The 8,182-nt window shown below is 42.5% G+C and overlaps 1 non-coding gene across 1 annotated transcript; it reads left to right on the plus strand.

Moving 5' to 3' along the window:
- The first annotated feature begins 354 nt into the window (after positions 1-354).
- Positions 355-436, plus strand: trnas-cga (transfer RNA serine (anticodon CGA)). Its single transcript has one exon. It is a non-coding gene; the product is annotated as a tRNA-Ser (tRNA).
- Positions 437-8,182: the final 7,746 nt, after the last annotated feature.

Raw genomic sequence — 8,182 nt, forward strand, 5'->3', positions numbered from 1 at the left:
GTTTATGTACTTAGCATCAATATTTCTAATACCATATTTTGATGAATATTAAAAACTTTGGCACCAGGTGATGAGCAATTGAGTCAAAGTCAATTCGGACGCGTGAAACAATGATCCTCTCTTCATGTGGTGTACATCCGTGAATCTAAAATTCGACAAGAATCATTCCCACAACTTCAGCTGTGTCAGAATCTAGTTTGTGGTGAAAGCCTGTCAACCTGCTAAGGTAACGTTCGTCTGGGTCTCTGCAAAGGATTTGGCGAAATCTTTGTGTCTTGACAATTTGTTCTTCAAACAAATTGCGTATTTCATGAATTCAGTTCTTTTACTATTAAAATTGGCGAACTTCCCGTAGCTGTGATGGCCGAGAGGTTAAGGCGTTGGATTCGAAAGCCAATGGGGTCTCCCTGCACAGGTTCGAATCCTGTTCACAGCACGGATTCCTTTAAAAGTCATTAATTTCTTAGCGGAATTTCGTGGAGCGTGAGCTTTGCATTCAATCGAAAGTGAATTTTCAACTGTGAAGAATCCGAAGTCATATCAAGATGTCTAATTGAATAAATTATATGTTGAGACACAAAAAGCCACCAACTTCCAACACGAATAAGTTTCAAAACATTTGTCGAACTATCGTGAAATTTGGATGTGCGGGAAAGGGGTTTGGGGGTGGAATTAAGCAAAACAAGAAGCAATGCAATACATTTACCTGCAGTTGATGATTTTTTTTTAGGATCAGTTGAAAGTCAAGCTGAGAAAGTTCAACCTAATTTACAACTGACTCTCAAGGCCAATAATCTATTATGTCAGCAGTCAATGAATTCGAAAAAGCAACTCCATGTGTGGAAAGGAACTCGACTGATCCAGGTTCCTGGCTTGAGGTGTGATAAGGCAAGGCGATATCAGCGGAGTAGAATTTTCTGGAAATATTAGAAATGGAATGTTAACGGTCTTCTGCTGTCCACATTCGTAAGAAACTGTGCAATAAGAACTGAATTTGAAAATTAACGATGAAAATCAGACTTAGCACTCTGCTTGTGGTGTAGCATTGTTCAGAGCAATAGGTTGTTGTTGAGGCTAAAATTGACCAAAATAATCGATGGGGATCTTATCCACAGCCTTTGTTGGAGCAGTTGGTGTGGAGAGCTCAGCTTGAAGAACCAAATGCCAATTATTCATCTTGGCCGTCTGAATTGCTTAGTTAAACATACTCCCAGTTTAATGTAAAAACCTTTGCTATCAGAGCTAGATGTTTTCATGTCAGCATGTTCCGATATGAGAAGACACTCCAAAGAGTAGATGTGACTTAAATTTTGACTCTAACGTCAGAGATGTTGACACATTTCTGCACCAAAACAGCACTACCATTGGTATCAAATCAAACTGAACAAAGGACTAGTTCACTTAGACATTTCCTTTCTGCAGACTCTGCCAATGGACCGTTCAGGCCCGATGTAGGAATAGGGCGTGTTGACATCTGTTCGGATGTGGATCACTTCATTCTTGCTCACGATCCATAAACCGTAATTCATTTTGAATTTCTTAGCCATCACCATGATAAGTGGTACATAATGCACAGGTTTGCTTCTCGAAAGAAAGAGCGAAATCTTATTCAATGCAGACGCAAATTCAAGTTGTCCCTGATCGACCAGAAGACAAATATCGCGAAACAAAGTGAATACAGAAAACAATCAATGTTTTCTGGGAGTCAAAAAGATGTACTGGAACAACGAAAACATATATTTGGAACTAAAGTCACATACCACTTCCAGACTAAATGGTCTTGAACCGTTATCTTAATTTGACCTTCATGCCCACCTTTGCTGCAAAAATTAACTTAACAACTCAGTACTTTGTGTTCTTTGATATTGTCTTCTTCATGTTTCTCTTGATTTTGAAACTAAAACCGAGCAATCGCAAGGCACCCTATTTCACTTGCAAAGATCAGAAGAAGATCCATTTAAAAGAGAACAGAAATAAAGCTATGTCTGTCTTCCGAGAAAAAACACAGTTACCATTTCGACTCCAAAAAGTCTTCTTCAGAAGTCTGCGCAATGAACTCGAAATAGTCGACCGAAAACGAAAGAAAGAAGCCATAATGCCGCGAATACACCACCCGCAAGCGCATCAAGTCCTACTCGAATATGCTGTTTTCCTACTCTCAACATCAGTGGAGAACAGAACAAAGCTCATTCTGCAGTTGTCAACCTGTTATGACGTAATTTGTAAAGTCAGAAATATGATTAGGTAAAAAGCGGGATGAAAGCGGGATATCACAAGTCTGAAAAAAGCAAGTGCGTGCTTTGCTTTGAAGAAGGTTGGCAGTGATGAAAATGAAAATTAACTACAGTGAGGGGGTCTTAATTGATACTCAGAATCGTTGCAACACACAGGGACGCAATTCTTTTTGCTGGGTTTCTGTTCTGCCATTTTATAATCACGACTGCAATCGGGTTTGGTTTCGATTCCAGGCTTAGGTGACTGCCTGATGGAAGTTTGCACGTTGGCCCAATTTCTGTGTGGTAGCTCTGGTTTGCTGCCACATTCTAAACATTTGCACGATATTTGGATTCGCCATTGAACGCACACAGTTACAGAAACAGGGATGTGGAGATTGTCTGTATAGGACGTACTTCAGAGGAGTTTTGTGAACTTAAATAGACAGAGAGTGGGTTAGTCTGCTGTTTCCTGGGTGAGCTACATGGACAGAGAGGGAACAGGGTATTCTTCCCTGAGGGAGAGACATTGACAGGGTTGGATTAGTTGCTCTTACCTGTGTCAGTCACGCAGATACAGTAGGGTCAGTCTGCCCTTCCCTGGGCGAATTTCTTTCACAGAGTGGTGACAGTCTGCACTTCCCTGCCTGAGTGAAACAGAAAGAGCGGGGTCAGTATTCTCTTCCCTCGATAATTTATGTTGACAGTCTGGCTTCCGTCTGCTCTTCTCTGGCGAGTTACATTGGTAGAGTGGGGTTAGTGTTCATTCATTGGGTGAGTGCCATAGACAGAATGGGATCAGTCTGCTCTTCCCTGAGTGAATTACATTTATAGAGTGGGGTCAGACTGCTCTTCAGTGAATGACTTATATTGACCGTGTGGGATCAGTCTGCTGAGTTACACTGAGAGTGTGGGGTCAGTCTGCCCTTCCCTCGGTGAGTAACACTGACTGAGTGGCGTCAGTTTGCTCTTCCCTCAGTGAGTTACATTGACAGAGTGGCATCAGTCTACTCTTTCCTGTGCGAGTTACATTGACAGAATGGCGTCAGTCTGCTTTTCATGGAGTGAGTTATTTGGACAGTGTGGGATCAGTCTGCTCTTGCCTGAGTGAGTTGCATTGACAGAGTGGCGTCAGTCTGCAATTTCCTAGTTGTGTTAAAGTGATCGCGTGAGGTCAGAGTGCTCTTCCCTGGTTGAGTCACATTGACAGATTGGGCTTCATCTGCTCTTCCCTGGGAGAGTCATATTAACAGAATGGGGTCAGTCTGATCCTTTCTGAGTGAGTAATATCACAGAGTGCACTCAGTCTGTTCTTCCCTGGGTGAGCTACGTTAAGAGAGTGGTGTCAGTCTGCTCCTCCACGGGCGTGTTACTTTCTCAGAGTCGTGACAGTCTGCTCTTCTCTGTCTGAGTTTAACAGCAAGTATAGTTTCATTACTGTCTTCGCTGGATGATTCACATAGACAGAATGGAGTAAGTCTTCTCTTCTCTGAATGAGTTACTTTGACAGAGTGGGGTCAGGCTCGTCTCCCTGCTTGTGTTTCATTGACAGAATCAGATTACCCTGCTCTTTCCTGGATGAGTGACAGAGACAGAATGGGTACAGCCTGCTCTTCTCTGAGTGGTGTCAGTCTGCCATTTGCTGGGGGAGGTACATATAAAGTGTTGGGTCAGTCTGCTCTTCCCTGGATGACAAACATTGACAGAGTGGCGTCAGTCTACTCTTCCCTGGGTGAGTTACATTAACAGAGTGCGGTCAGGCCATAATTTCCTCGCTGAGTTACATTGATCGTGTGATGTCATACTTCTGTCCCCTGGTTGAGTTACATTGACAGAGTGGGGTCCATCTGCTCTTCCCTGGGGTGAGTAACATTCGCAGTTTGGGGTCGGTCTGCTTTCCGCAATCCAGGAACTCCATCTCTAGCGATTTCTTGTCAGTACCTCCATACTAAAGATTTGAGGAGTTAACAAAAGTAACTCGTCCCCTACATCTTTGGGATAATTAGGGATGGGCAGTGAATCTTACCTCATTGAAAGACAACTGCGCCCCAGAAATGCATTTCTAATAATTGCATGTTCTTATTCGACACTGCAAGCGGTCGGGAATAACTTGAGGAGAGGTGCAGGGTAGAATAATTAAAGTCAAATGCACTGATGCCTAGGAGACATGACACAAAATGTGAGTGTGGAACTGATGGTGCAAGGCTCAGTGTCAGTGCTATTGGTTCAGCATTTATTGCTCACTGTTCGCAATGATTCACACACCACTGCTGTCAATTCACAACAATGAGCCTGTTCATCTTGGTTTGAAAATCCCTGCGTGTGTATTAACGTGGTTAATGGGACGTGAGAGGAGATGAGCACATCCCCTTTATTCTGTCAGTTTAAACAGACGAAAATATCTGTTGGATGCCAATGCAAGAGGATACTTTTTCTGTGCCTTTTTAGTGGGGCATGCTCAGCATTGAAACGTCTGTTTATGCACAAGCAGAGTTTGATTGCCATTCAAACTGAGCAACATAAATACAGAAAATGCGTTTTCGAATTCCTGTGATCACGTGGTTCAGGCATTGCACATATGGACGAGAAATCTGGCTCTTAACGTGGCGCCATGGCTTAGCTGGTGAAAGCAGCTCCCATCACACTGGTGCCTGCTCATTGTATTGAAAGCTCGTTATTTCTCGCAAGTATTGTGTTGGTGATCGAGAAACTCAGTGTCCTGTTTGAATTGCTGTACATTCTGATTTCGCGTTCTGGCTTCATTTTCCTGGTTTAAATCCAGTAGTATGGGTTGCTCTTTTTACCTACGATTTTAACCTGGAGATTCTTCCCACAGTTCCACATCCTCTTATTCTCATTCCTTCATTCCCAGTTTTGTGGAAATTAAGTGGTGAGGCAGGAGACACTGCAGCATTCCTGGGAAATGTTGTGGTAATGGCACTGACACCAGGACATGATCACCGTCATTCTCTGCTGTCACCATTCATTCGTTGTACACCAACAGTAAATGCTTCGTTGTTCTTCTTCAGCTATCATGTAATTACTTTCTTTTTCTGTTGGATATGGAATTCAACTTTAACTTAGAAAGGGTCTTTAGATTTTGAGGAAGAAATGTCTCCTTGCCTCAGGTCGAAGTGACAGAGGCATTATCCAGAGAATGTGAAGACTACTTCGACCGACTCCAGCCAGGCGTCAGAAAGCCTCTCAGCAGTTCGAATCTCAAACTGTTTCTGAATGCCGTTCTTTTCAAGAGCAGAAATGGGAAATGAGGGATATGGACAGCCAGAGAGTCGGAGAATGTGAAAAAGGCCCAGGAGGATACAGAGACAAATATATAAAAAAAACAAAGACACATATTCAGACAGACACTGAAAGAAACAATTCTCCATTCGGCGTGACTGCTAAATAACGGAAATTAAAGGAAATGTAGCCATTAAAACATAGCCTTCCACCAGCTCAGGAAAATGAAAGTAGCATGACTTCTGATTAAGTCCTTTTAAGATTGTAAATTCGATGTTTGTAAGCTCGAGAGTGATTTTGATAAATATCCTGATTCGACAGGTAAGATTATCATTTTCCCAACAGTATAATCTAGAAATCTATAACTAACCTGTTTCCTGTCCGTCTTAAGAAAACAAAAACCTGTTTCTCTCCACAGATGTTGCCAGTTGAAGCGGGTTTCTCTATCAATTCTCGTTCTTAGTTCATATTTCCAAAACCTGTGTCTTTTTGATTTTTGATAACCTGGCACAAAACCAAGCATTACCAGGTTCGGACCAGTGGTAAGAAATACTGGTACCACGATATATTTGCACAATAAAACATGCATTCCCTGTCCGAGAATAGAACCAACACTATTGCGGTTAGAGTTCCAAATCCTAACTACGAGATTACACGGAATGAAGACAGACGCTCTTGCACTTATTCTCAATGAAATGGATTTTCCATTTCATTTCTGATCAGTTTAACTGCAAATTGTTTTCTACTCGTCTTCAAGTTTTGCAGAATGGAAAATCGAATTTGTCCCATGGTGCAGTCTGGTTTAAAGACATTCATCGATTCTATTCCAAGTTTCCAGCTTTGGTCCATAACCTTATGTGTTCTGATGTTTCCAGTGCAAATAGCAGTGAGGTTCTCGCTTTGATCTTATAAGACACAACAATGGGATTGAAGTTTGATATAGTCACACTGTGTTATTCCCCACGTCGTGTGTCCCACAGAAAGAGACACACAGACACATTCCCCGAGAGTGGCAGAGTTCTCAGGATTTGACCAGGTCCTTGTGCTTCACTTCAGATGTCCGCGCCAACATGAAAGTTCAACTGCCAAAAGGCAGCTTTTGGTTAAACCAAAGCCAGTTCTACAGACAATGAGAGACGTTGATCTGAGCTACAATTTGAAGTGAACGAAAGAAACTGTAAATTCGAAAATCCAAACCCTTCCGTTCCTGACAGACAACAGGAATGGACTAGCATGCTGCATCCTCGTGATTTGAAATGCGAATCGACAATCCCCTAATTCGACGTCAGGCGTGTTACCAATTCCGTCACTGACCCAAAGACCAGGTTTGGATTTGACAGTTTGTCTATAGGTAATGTAAACGTCAACATCAGGGGAACAGCATTCACAAGGTGAAAAATCATCAAACATAATCACTGCCACTGTTTCACTTGGAATGCCCCACTCTGTGAAACATTTCCTTTCACTGCACTTTCATAATTGAAGTTTTTTACCTTCCAGAGCCTGAACTAATTCAGCGAGAACCCACTGGTCATTTCGAGCCCGTCATCCGGAATGAGGCGAGTTGAACGTTGCCTTTCTTGCTGCCAACACATCAGCGCAGCTCAAAACGAGCTCGTGTTAGCATCAGTCTTTACTTAACTTGCTGCAGTGTATCTGCTGAACAACATCAGATTATCACAGCATTGCCTTCTTCACATTGAAACCAAGGGTGATAATATGAACCGACTTGGAAAGTTGGAGAGAGAAACACTGCTGACGAAGACGATTATGACGTGAAGAGCAGGCACTAGAGTTTGTACAGATCCCAAAGGCTACTGCAGTATCAATGGACATCCCTGCATACGGGTCTGAGTTTGCATTGCCCAGAACAGGCTTTCATTCCCAGTCAGGAAATGGAGATTTTATTCTCTTCTTGTGAATTATCCGAATTAAAACTAAATCCTGTTTGCACCAAGAACACACACACGGACCCTGCCAGAACAATTCAATGATCGATCAGCATCTGTCTGGAAGGACAATGGCAGCAAATACAAGCGAAAGCTATCACCGCAATTACCCCTCCAAGGTTCTCCCGTTTCCCAGTTGAAAATATCTCGCTGTTCTTTCAATGTCACGACTTCTAAATCCTTGCCTCATGGCATCATGCCTGTACCCCGCTACTGAGGACATCCAGGGTTCTGCGGAGTAATTCAAAATCTCAATCTCTCGAGTAATTAGGGATTGACTGTGCATCCCATCACATTGAGCAATGACTTTGTCCCAGTAATACCTTTCCAAAAAGCTGCAGTTTCTAAGGGAACACTTGCAAGCTGTCGGGAATAAGTTGTGATTTGGAGATGCTGGTGTTGGACTGGGGTGTATCAAGTCAAAAATCACACAACGCCAGGTTATCGTCCAAAAGGTTTAATTGGAAGCACACTCGCTTTCGGAGCGATACTCCTTCATCAGGTGTTTGTGGAGGGTTCGAGCGTAACACAGAATTTATAGCAAAAATTTGCAGAGTGATGTAACTGAAATTATACATTGAAGAATTGATTGTCTGTTAAGCCTTTCATCTGTTGAAAGAAGTGAAACTATCACTGTATTCTATGTGTAAATCACAAAACCCGTTTTTTTAAAACGTTGCATTCTCGGGTTAGCTGTTAACAATGGGAATAGCTAGACAATATGTTGAAGGTGTTAGCCGCCTGTGTTCTCTGTCTATGACCTGATGTTTAGATTGATTC

The sequence above is a fragment of the Chiloscyllium punctatum genome, chromosome 33, assembly GCF_047496795.1.
Source record: "Chiloscyllium punctatum isolate Juve2018m chromosome 33, sChiPun1.3, whole genome shotgun sequence".
In the NCBI taxonomy this organism is placed as follows: Eukaryota; Metazoa; Chordata; class Chondrichthyes; order Orectolobiformes; family Hemiscylliidae; genus Chiloscyllium; species Chiloscyllium punctatum.